We start from the raw sequence: 13,014 nt of genomic DNA, 5'->3' as shown, positions 1-13,014 counted from the left end.
GAAAAAAGATAAAAGAAATCTGATCTAGTATCTAGAGAAGAATTTACAGAAATAGAAGAAATGTAAGTAGTTGTCTAAAAATTAACTTTTTATGCTTATGGTAGAAAAATTTGAGTTTTAAATCGAATAGTCATCTAAAGCTAAGTCTTTATCAGCAACATTTATTGGACTACTTCTTCCCCTGCCAACAATTTTTTTTTTCAGACACAGTATTCCTTCATATGCTATTTAGAGGGAAATACTTCTCTGCAATAAAAATTCCTTCTGTATTTTTTTTCACTCCCTTCCAACTTATACCAAACAAGAAAGCATAACAGACATCCTTTTATGGTTAAAAAGATCCTGACCAAGGTTCTTAATGTTCTTGGACAAGCAATGCCCAACATTACCACAACACTTTCTTGACTTAACACAGTTTGAAGATGAGGATGATGCTTTACATGCTCCAGGCTGAACAGATTTGTTAGGAAGACATGTCCTGACAGATACGCTTAAGAGAATAAGGCCATTGATTAATCAAGAAAGGAGCCCATTAAAATAATGGAATTAATATATTTGTAGATGGTTACTTAACAGGACACTGTCAAGGTATTTTTGTCAATTTTTGAATATTCCCTTCTCAATCAGCATTAATACATGCTTGGCTCCATATCTGCCTAGCTTTCAGTGTGTTAGAAGCTGGATTGCAATTAATGGCTGCATTAAAAAAAAAAAAGGAAACAGTCCCGAAGTAATCATTTACATGAAGTGATAAATTGAGCATTTGCAAATACTTTGTTTTCTGAGTAATAGTTTTGCAAAGATCTGAACACCATCATGCACAGGAGAAACAAATAAATATCTGGAGACAGTACTGTAACAGTTTCAAAACAGTGTTTTCAAAAGTTTACATGCAGTAAGCTTCCAAAATATTAATCTCAAGAAGACTCTTTTTCATTCTATTTTTCAAAGAATACAAAATTAGAACACAAAGATAAAGAGATAAGACATTCTTCCAGTCTTTCTCTGTGATTCAAAAAACACTAATGTTTTGTACAGCTGTAAATATCTTAATTGAAAGTATGTTCCAAAATTGCCTTAATATGGTAATGCAGAGATTATTCATCTTTCTCTACAAATTCAGACTCTTGTTTTTTCTGTCCAACCCCAAAATAGCTTTTGCATACTCAATGAGCAGTTAACAGTCTTCATATTGAAAACTTATTATTGATTCTTTTAGCTTACATTAAAGGAGAGATTTCCTTCACAGTAACAGTGATGATGTACTCAGTGGAAGAAGAAAATCAGCTGCACCATGATCTACCTCAAATGTTTCCAAATGGATCACTTGACTAAAGATTTCAACTGTATAATCCCTTAGATGGGCATTCCCAAATTGATTTAAACAACACTGATAGATGATAAAGCTGCAGGAAGGAGTTTACAAACAAATTCCAGTGAATGTCTTGGTGCTAAGCTAGTGTAAATACTCTGCTTGTGCATTCATCACACTTGAGCCAAGTTGTTCTAAAACTTTTTGGATGATGAAAAAATTTTGAATGTTATCAAGTTTTTCATTCTAATGTAGACATACTGTAATATTTTTTTTTCCCTTTTAATTTAGTTTCAGATTCAGTGCATACATGACCACTCTTTTCAGACACCTCCCCACTCTCTTCACTCCTTTCCCTGACCTGTTTGTAGTCTCAAAAGATAATTAAGTTCATAGAAGCTCTATGAAGATCAGCAGTCAGATAGAGGAGAGACACAACTGGTTATTCCACCAAATACTGCGACAGGTCAATTCAGTTTGCTATGAAAGGCAGCAAAAGGGGGGGCCAAAGAGTGAAAACATTTCTCATGTTTTCACTTGATAAATCCTACACAGGACACATGGGAGAAATAACAGCATAGTACAGTGATTCAAGAAGAGGGATTAAACCTGTATGAAATGAAGCTTCACTATTTCTACTGCTCACAAATGTGGTGACTTTACTTAAAACCTATATCTGTATGTGCCAAAAAACTGCTCTAGAAGAGGTGTCCTGCTAAGCACACTCATGTTCTGTCTTGATGAACAGCATTGCAAAATTAATTAAATTTCTTTTTTCAAATCCCACTTATACAGATCACTATTACAATTTTCCAAGTTTCCTGGGAATGCATCCTTCCAAACCTATGAGACTGCAATTTTTTCAATCTTACATGGATCTCCACTTCTTAATTGGCTTTGAATGACTCTCAGTTCTTTTCTATTAAATTATCTCTTTGTGCTATATCTTCTTTTATATTTAGTATTGAAGGACTATATTAACATAATTCTTACTCATACACAATTACTCACCTTCTTGTAACAGTGATAACATTTCTGTATCAGTGGCATATAACTTTCTATACCATTTTTCCAGGAGGGATAAGTTTATTCAGCTATATTCACAAAATTCATAAATAAAGAAGGCAAGGGAAAGGAATTCTGCATACTGCAATGCTGCCTTACATGAGTCAGAGAAATAATATATGCCTCCAAGTTGCTTTAATAGGTATAGTCTCCTAAATGTGATACTATCATTGCCTGAAGGTCTGTAAATGGGCCTGCAGTTTGATCACACATCTTTTCAAGAAGGAACTGGCAACATGTGGTAAACAACAACAACAAAAAAAGAAACAAAGAGAATATTTTAGCTATTAAGTTGCTGCCATACAGTAAAACTGATGCTGCAAGAACACAGTTGTAAATGCCAGTCTTGTTTATTACAAATTCAGTTTCACAGCTTCTTATGAAACATTTGCTATTGCGTCAAGAGAATCTCTGGTAATTTCATTTCAACATTTCTTTTGTTTTAGGAAAGCTCATAAAGCACTCAGTCCTAAAGCACTGTATTACTAACACCTCAGTCTTCTATTTCTACCAAACAAGTAATATCCACCTATAATTTACACATATTGAAATAAAGTTTCAACAATTTCTGATTTTATATTAAAAAATCCGCAAAACTTGAAAAAGGAGTTTGAATCACCATGTAAAAAAGAACATTAATACAAGAGAAACTGCTCTTCTGTTCAGTAGCTCTAGTGCAGTCAATGTTAATTACACAAAACAAAGCCCAGAAATTACTGCCATTTTAACAGCCTTTTACTGACATTGTCAAAATAAATGATATACATAAAATGAAATGGATACACAAAGAACTACATTCTACCTAGAAAGGTGTTGTAAACAAAGATGAAACACAGCCTTTAAGAATATAAAATTAGAATTGTATTTTAGTTTAAATATTTCTCATACAGACTGCAAGTCAGATAGCATGTACTCTGGTCTCTGTTCTGCCATTTATTTGCTTTTCAATTTTTTTTTTTAATAAGTGAAACAGTTGCAGTGCTTTTCTTTCATGCAGAACACCGCTCAATTCTGTGAACTTTAGAAAGAAGGTATAATTGAAGTTCTAAGTATCTTCAGAGATATAGTTATTGTCCAAATGTGAAGAGGTGTCCAAAATCACCTTAAGACACTCAAGAATACTGAAGAATGTTATAATGGCACAACAGTAAGAACCCATAATAGTGGAAAAATGGCCTAGGAGAAAAATCTCCAGCAACTCTGAAGTCACACAACTCTTTCTGTTGATAGGCATGGATTGTTTTTCCTTGAAGAGAAGTGTGCCAAAATGAACCGAACTTAAATGACTGCTAATTTTAACTGTGATGAGTTGTGAAAGTTATAGAAAGAGAGAGGAGAGGAAGAACACTGCTCTGGTTAAAGCCTTGGACAAGCTCTCTACTCACAGCTCAGGACTCCAATCTGAATTTGCATACACCTAGGTCATGTTTCAAGTCCTGTCTGAAACACAGATGTTTTTTATATAGCACAATTCCTGTGAACAATATATTAAATTAGAACTTGTGAGATGATCAGTTACTAATTTCATCTAATTTATGTAGGGAGGAAAAGCAACAATACCTACATGTATGTCAAAATGGGAACCTGAGTATAATTTGACCTATATTTCAAGAACTTATCTAATCACTTAACAATAGTAAAATGAAAATTAAATAAGATTTATTACTTAGAAAAAGTAATGAGTCTAGGTGAAATTAGATAGAATTAATGATTTTATCTAGGACACACATTATAAATGCTAAACAATGAGAATAATAAATTGGAATGAGTGTGTTTATTCTTTGTTAACCAACACATTGTCCTCAGGGTTTTGCAAATGAATCACTGATTATTTACATACCATCAGTCAGTCATCAGTTTTAGTCAAGCCATCAGTCATATTAGTCTAACATTTTTCTACACCAGAGAAGATTTTACAGTAAAACAAAGACTGATATCTCCAAATATATAAACACACTCCAATATATTAAAAGCATATATATTTCAGTAGTTTATTACTTAAGACAACTACAAAAGCAAGTAATTAAAATGACAAAATGTGGCAAGAGATGGAACAGCATTACCAGTTTAACTCTATTTCCCAATTTTCCTTCATCAGAAGGACTTCCTAATGGTATTATATGGATATACTTAAGTGTTATATATGCACTCCAGACAGTTCATTACACAACTCAAAACCAACATTTAATTAATGGACATCTTTTTGCCCAAATTTTGATGTACTGGTAACCTGCTAAGGCCTAAGGAGTGCACCTAATTGCACCCAATGAAGCCAAACTAATGCTCCTCCCCACTGCCCCTTCTCTCCCATGGATGTGCTGTTTGCAATGATTACAGGTCCCAGCACATGAAAGACATACAAGTTCTAGCATGAACACCTAAACTCTTAAAACAGCAACAGAGAGTCGAGAAGTCTAAGTTTTACTTGCTGTTCTTTCACTGTCTCACTGAGATGCTGCTGGACAAGGTAGACTTTCCTTTAGCCCTCTCCCTCTAAAGTCTCCTTCTAAAACAGAAAATGCCTACATATACCTTCTGTAAACAAGCAACTACCTTCCTAAACAGAAGTTACTATAGAAATTAAAAGCTTTATAGGAACATGGCACACTACTAGCTAGCAATTGGTAGACAAAATGCTGAGAATTTTTTGGTAACATGGAAGAAAAACAGCAGAACATCCAATTTTTTTGTTTTTACTTTATGTTTTATGGTATTATGATTAATGACATTGCCACTATCAATTAGACAAAAATAAAAGTGATGGATCAGTCAACCTCAGTATGTTTACTGCTGAGAGTAACTGTTTCAATGTAAAAGCTTTTATTTTATTATTTTTATTTTTGTCTAAAACCTCTAAACCCATGAAACCAAGTAAAAGTGAGAAGTGCTACACATGCCACTACATGATTATTTTACATACATATATTTAAAAAAAACCCAAACAAATTAAACCTCCTTTTAAGACTGGCAGTCATGAAAAGATTTTGTATATTCAGCAAAAAAAAAAAAAAGTTACCAATGCAAATCACAGCATTCAAACCAAGCATGACTAAAAATCATAGGCAATCACCATACAGATGCACATTCATGTTAATACTATTCTTTCTTAAGAAGACATAGTCTAGTAAGCTGAAAGCAAGAACAAAAAGAACCCCAGAACATTAAACCAACCCAGTCCTTGTAACAGCAACTGGCACTTTTATAAACAAAATTTACATTCAAATGTCAATATATGAGCTCCTGTAGGATTTAAGCCCTGATCTGAAGCCTTAGAAAGAACCCCAGTACCAGAAAGGGGCTTTGGGCTCAGCATGGAAACATCCTTCAGAAAATCCTACCATCGTGCTTTATGCATTTATGTATTTGCAGATACAGATTTGCTGGTTCATGAGTTTTACAGATTATTTGCTACCTTCAAATTCTATGCTCGACAACTTTGCGAATATTTTTTTCTTTCAATAAGAAACAGCAGCGTAGAATGAATGCAAGAGTTTTAAAAATATGTATTTCCAAGACCTACTTCCCAGATTAAGACCACTGTAGATTGCTTGTTCTACATTCTATGGGTGGACCATGACTGATAAAACAAGCACCATCATTATGTAATAATCTGCAATTATTTTTATGGCTATTGAATTCCATTCTCCCTATGCAATGCATAAAATGCAAATGTAAAGCAATAGCACAAATTACAAGCCCTAACAAGGCAGTAAATCTGAACCAAGTCACGCAACATAACATGTCTGTAAACTTTCTCACCAGATGCAAGAAAGGCTTTCAAAAGCTGCTCTTTTTAACTTATTTTTCTTAATTTTTAAAAGAAAATTAATGAAAATCCCCCTATCTCTAGTCACATCTGAATAGCAAATTAATAGTTCTACCAAATTTGAGGAGAATTCACAGAAATCGGGATGAATAGTGTAAGATTTATCAGTAGATGTGGTGGTCCTTTCCTTTACTTTTGCATTATAAAAATAAAATGTTTCAAAATAAAAGACCTATCATCAGAAATACAGTTGATTGGAGACTATGATTCATATTAAGATCATAACCTATAAAAATCATCAGCTGTGCAGAATGATCTGTTCCAGTTGACAGATCTTATTAACAAAATCTTCCAATAAATTACAGAAAATCCTTATTTTAAAAGATTGGTTTTGGCTTTCAGCATACAGAGCTTAAGGTGCTCCTGACTAACATATTTTATGTGGTTTTAGTTACTAGATGCTACCAAGAAGTAATCTTGTTCTGGAAAAGCTGTACTAATATGTTTAGTGAGAATGAAGGGAATTTTTTTTCCCCCCCAGAATTCAAATATAACACGCTTTGATCATGAAGTACATTTTTATACAGCTTTGCTTCCCTTGGTTTGTAGGCAGAAGATATTAAGAACAATATCATGAAAGAATGACTAATTAAATCACAGTGTCTGCATTTCTGCAGCTTCACTGAACTAAAGCAGTTATCACTTTACTCTTAGCTCTCCAACACCAGAATCAGTAGATTCTGTGAAAAAACAAGAGCTGATCTATTCTCAAAAACCCTGTGAGGGTCAATAATATGACTACAATGGTATGACCTGCCAAGAAGCACAATACAGTGGAATATGAAAGACCTTATACACTTTTACCTATAGTGACAAGTGAAACATCTTGCAAAATAAAAAAACAATACAAAATCCCCAAGCATTTATGGCTGACAGATCTTATGTTTTCAAGCTGTAATGAAAAACTAGACACAAAATCTTTCAGCACCAAGAAAGTCTAGTTTTCTGATTCCACATTGTTTAAACTACCAGAAATATTTCATGACATGAAGGCATTTTTTTCCCTCCCCATGTTATTTTTGGCCTCAGTCAACATGTAAGGTTCAGCACATGGAGTTTTTCCTGCTTCTAGCAGTGGGCTGCTACTCCGACAATGGTCAAGGTATCGAGCTAAAGGAGCACTTCATCACTGGTACTTTGCTGTTATTTTCAATGGAAAATATGGATAGCAAAAATAAACTGCAGATTACTGGGCACAGGCTAAATGAAGACTCTATAACAGACAAACATCAATGACATCTATACTGATAAATGTATTTTGCATACACAGCTTACATTTATTTTCCCAGCCTCTAGATCATGCAATTTACTGTCTTCAGCTGCTACAAATGCTACTGTTTCAAATACTGCCAGTACTAACTTGCAGAGACCCATTTCTAATCTAAAATCTCAATGGCTCATTATAATTGTATGTTATAAAGTTTGCCTTTATTAACAGAAGAAGCCCAGACAATCTTTGATGATCCATTATTCTGTTTTAAGTTAATGCTGGTATAGTAATCAATCTAGTGAATATCATACTGTCATCTACTTTTAAAATACAAACTATTTGCTCCAAATGCTTGCATACATCTCAAGATAAGGAATACTTTATTGAATGAAATTCAGGAAGTTAACTTTGTGCCTTTGTCACAAAGTCTTAAGTAGTATAATATTAACAGCAATCTAAATTAGCCTAAAAGATTTCTATGTAAAGCATGGTTGGAGTATTGTGAATTATGAGGACTACATATTATTTCAGGATTATCTGTCAGTCTTATAAACTTTTAGTTTGCTATTGGTAAAAGAGGTAGAATGACACCAGGCACCACAGACCTGACAAGCTTCATATGGTTTGCAGGTCCATCATTCTATCCAATACAACATAAATATATTTTGGAAGGTAGTCAGATAGAATATGCTGCATAACATCCTACACTCTTTTGAGAGGTAGCTACCTGGTACAGACTAAAACAGTCTAGGGCAAAAAGATCAAGTCAGATCCACATCATTCTTGCTACTGTTGTGACCACACTACACATCAGGTTTTAGTTAGCTCCAAACAAAATCAATGAAGTTTAAAAGAAAAATAAAATATTATTCTTTTTCAGAATATTTAGCTCAGGTTTTTTAAACAGCATTAGAACTTTATACAAGTGCATTTGTGTTTTGGTATTTGCAGCAATTTAACAAAAATCTTAAATGCTGTCAAAGGAATCAAACTGCTAAAGCACAACAGTAAAGAAATTGGCCTGGAAAAAAATCTCATTTGACCCTGCATATTATATTTTTGTTTGTTCTGTGCTACAGTTAATTACTCAAACATAGACAAGTATAGCAGTCTTTTCTGGAATTTGGTACCTGGAATTTGGTCTACATTGTAAACAAAAGTTGCAGTGAAGTCTTTTAAGAGACTTCCAAATGATGAAATCAGACTAAGGAAAAAAAACCCACAAATACGTTCTTATCTTTCAATTTGAACTTGAGTATAAACCTCTTCCATTGACAGTCCTACACACAACTGTTTGGCCCCTGGCAATGCGTCTAGACAATGTCTGTTATTTATTTCAGCTCTAAAAGATATGCACTAAATACAATGGTCATCACAAAATAAAGCATCTAAAGAAACAGGTCTGTGTTGTGTATTTCCTTTATGCTTCAATACTGACAAATCATTGGAAGGCTGCTGGTCACAGCATCATAGCTAAGTTAGTCCTGATATTAGCTATGCACTGGAGCATAACAAGTAGGTACATACACATAGGAAATGAGTACTTTAAAAGATCCATACAAGAAGGTGGTGTTATTCAGGGAACATTTTACTTAGTCAAAACATTAAAAACCCCCATGGAAATAAGAAGAAAAATACCTAAATGTCTTGTTTTTAACAGCGTCACTGGCAACGCACTCTGAAATCCACTGATACTGTGCAAGCATGCTACAGTCACATAAACAAGTACAATTTGTAAATTACTGAGCTGGAGGTTTTTATGATTTGTCATTATGATTGCATATGTGCCCCTAGCTGACAAAATCTACCAAGAAAGAAAAAAAACTATACAGAGTGAATGTACCTAGGTAGCCAAGAAGGTCCATGGCATCCTGATTGTATCAGCAATAGTGTGGCCAGCAGAACCAGGGCAGTGACCACAGCCTTGTACTCAGCACTGGTAAGGCCACATCTCCAGTGCTGTGTCCAGTTCTGGACCTCTCACTACAAGGACATTGAGGGGTTGGAACATGTCTAGAGAAAAGCAATGGAGCTGGGGAAGCGTCTGGAGCACAAGTCTTGTGATGAGTGGAGAAGGCATCTGGGGTTCCTTAGGCTGGAGAATTTGAGACTCAAGGAGGACCCTTATCTTTCTCCACAAAGACCTGAAAGGAGGTTGTAATGAGGTGGGGGTCGGCCCCTTTTCCCAGGTAACAATAACAGGAGAAGAGGAAATGGCCTCAAGTTGCACTAGAGGAGGTTTAGATTAGATACCTGGAAAAATTTCTTCACAGAAAGAGTGATCAGGCACTGGAACTGGCTGCCCAGAGAAGTGGTGGAGTCACCACATCTGGAAGTGTTCATTTAATGTGTAGATGGGGCACATAGGGATGGGCATGGGGTTAATAGTGGACTTGGCAGTACTGGGATAACGGTTTGACTTCATGATTTTAGAAGTCTTTTCTAACCTAAAAAATTCTATGAAAATTTGAAAGAGGTATTTTAGATGTTGAGCCTATTACCTATTTTATTACTGTGGCATACACAGTATCTGTAAAGAAGCAGAAATGCAGACTAGAGACTGACTCTCAAAATGAGCATGTACGGTGAATACTTCCCTTTATAAAACACTGGAGAAAATGAAATATGGTGCAACCAACAGAAAATAATTTAATTTGAAACAAACGCGCTGATTAAAAATCCAGCTGCAAAAAAAGGCAAAGGAAAAGTATACAAGGATTTTCCTGAGCCAAAGCCTCATTCTTTTCAAATAAGAGAACCTTAATGAAAGATTTATCATAATAAACTTTGCAGTAGTTTGAGCCATCAGCTTGATTCTGCAGTTGTTTCAAGACAAAGTTTTCACTTATATCAAATGGATTTGCATAAGAAAACCATTTGAAAGTGAATACAAAGGTCCACATTCAATTAAAAAACCTTTGCATTAAAGTATAACTTTCTAAAAGAAAAAATAATGAATGTGCTTTTTAAGTGTAAGCCAACATTTCTTTTAGAACAGCTCTTTAGCATAGAAAATACACAATGATGTTTTTTCTTTCAAATGTAAAGGAATATAGCAAGAGAAGTTATGAAGAGAGATTTATCTGCTGCAGGCATTATAACGGGTATTATGTTTCCAACTAAATAAAATCTGAAGAAATTTTACTAGGATAACTGAAGAAATTTTGCTCCGATTTTAGAATTCAAAGGAAGAAACAGTGTACTCTGCATTGCTCTTTTAACTATCCTCAGTCTTCTTAATAAACTCATCTGTTTTATTTGAAATGTACACACACTTAAACTCAATTTTAAATTTAGTGCTACAAATACCTTTGAAATAACCTGGCAAATTTGCCTCTCCAGTCCATAACAATCCAATTTATGCTACATCTCCAAACTTTTATTCCTTATAGGAAAAGTACTCTCACCACAATCAGTACTAAGTTGACAGAATAATATCTTATGATTCCAGAGTGTATTCTCAACAACCCCAAAGATTTTGTAACACTGCATACTGATCTCACAGCTTATATTGTCAAACCTGAGTACTGGCTTATGATACAAAGTTTTACTGTCATGCTTGTAGTGTGATTACCTACTGACAACAACAAAAACTTCAGAAAAGCATTAGAAATCACTGGGATACTACGAGTGATTGATTAGACAAAAATAATGGTCTTTAATATTTCACCAGATTTTAACACAAGTAGTATTAATTAAACATAAAAAAGAAAATGTCAGAGAAAGCACAACAGGTTTGAACTTTGCAAATTGTTACAGAGAAGCTACTGCACACAATAAGATTGGCTACAGACGAGAATGCAATTCAAACACATTAATTTCTGCAGTAAAACATTAAGCTGTTAATACACTAACAGCCTTCAATTACTGATTGCTCTTCCACCTTTCAGAGTAATATATTAATAATTATTTCCACTGCATCAATAAACACTCTATCAATCTTGTACCACAATCAGGTAGCTTTGAAACCAGCATAACTAGGAGTCATGATGGAAATAAACTATTTTATTGCAGTACATTAAGGGTCTATTTATGTCAAAAGTCTCATAAAAAAAAAAAAAGACATGGACAGCTTGAAAAAAAAAAATCTTTTTTGTTTAATAGCTCTTTTACTAATTTGGAGTAGTCAGAGTAAAATTACTTAAATCACAACCGAGTAGTCCTGATTCTACCTGCTTTTGTGTTGCTTATGTTGCAGTCACAAGAGATGACATTAATCTAGCTCTGAGTACATAAAGGAAGCTAAAGGCAGCAAGGGTATAAGATCCTGCCTGCTACAAAACACATTCTGTCATAAATCATGCTGGAGACTAAATCAAGCCATTTTTCTACTGTCAACAAATACTTCTGGAATAAAGCAATATTTCTTCTCCTGTGGCTACTCAGCCAGACTATATGTCACTTTCCTACTACAGAGAGTTAACTTGCCAGCTTGCACTGTAGAAGCCTGATCAAGAAAACTGAGGATTTCACTAGTACATTGCTCATCAAGAAGGATCTGCTGCTGTAAAAATCCAGGCTATAACATACAAAAACACATTAATTTTAAAACCCCAAAGCTAAGACATTAAGATTTCTGAAATATCAAAATAAAGGCAGACTGGGAAACTTTGATTCTGCTACCTGCTCTGTGTGTCTCTTCACCTCACACTACATGTACATGCAAAATAATCACACGCTTTCCTTCAGACTAATGAATCACTCAGTACTTGGGATGAACAAAGCTCCAGGAGGAGCCTTGTGGAGCACTAATGATTTACCCACAGTATACGAACCTTGTTTAGAGAAGATATTTAGTGAACATGACTGGCAATCACAGTAGGGAGGAGTATGCTGTCATGCATTAAAATGTTACTCTTCAAAAACAACTGCAGATTACATCACGGTGTTCCTACATGATGACAGGTACGTTAAATCATACGCCACCTTCCAACCTGCAAGGTTTCCCAGAAACTGAACAGAGAGGTACAAGACAGCCCTGCAACTGAAGCTATTGAACATATTCCTTCTGCACTTGTCCTGAAATTCTTGACTCGTTTAAAATTGTTCCTGAAAAATACAGTGCTTGGGAGTTCTGGCAGGAGCAGACAGCACAGTTCACATTATACACTCTAATCTTCTTTTTTCCACAGAGTCTTTCAGAAGCAAATCACAGCTAGCCTGCAGTCTAGGTGAACTGTTGCTGTGTTGTGCTTAACACCAACCTTCCAGAAAAGGCCTTAGCCAACCCTCTTACCTCTGATCAGAAACATTCCCATCAAGCTTGAAGAAAAAGCCCAGTGGAAGACAGCAGCTGGGAGAAAGAGCTGCTACTGAAAGTATCTGCATACTTTTGAGAAGCAGCTCATTACTCAAACAGAAAATCTACAGAAGCTAGAAAGATCATAGGGTTCCAATCTCAAACTGCAACCAAAGATTTCAGTCAAGATTACAGTTTGCCTGCCTTTACTTTCATGGTTTGTAGCTTGAGACATCTTATTTGGTGAAACACTGAAGACTCACACTTGCAACTGTGATTTAACAGTAGTTGAAGACAGTTCTAACAATAAGATGAAGAGGAGGTAATGGAATCCACACTGACAATTTCATCTCAACACATTA

The 13,014-nt window shown here is 34.9% G+C and overlaps 1 protein-coding gene across 2 annotated transcripts in view; it reads right to left on the bottom strand.

Annotated features, from left to right (window-relative positions):
* Nucleotides 1-13,014, bottom strand: part of BABAM2 (BRISC and BRCA1 A complex member 2) — a 163,288-nt gene that overhangs the window by 95,750 nt on the left and 54,524 nt on the right. The gene's annotated exons all lie outside the window — the stretch shown is intronic.

This window comes from Vidua macroura, chromosome 3 (genome assembly GCF_024509145.1).
Source record: "Vidua macroura isolate BioBank_ID:100142 chromosome 3, ASM2450914v1, whole genome shotgun sequence".
Classification (NCBI taxonomy): domain Eukaryota; kingdom Metazoa; phylum Chordata; class Aves; order Passeriformes; family Viduidae; genus Vidua; species Vidua macroura.
The sequence above is the reverse complement of the archived record's forward strand: the minus strand, read 5'-3'. Positions and strand labels throughout refer to the sequence as shown.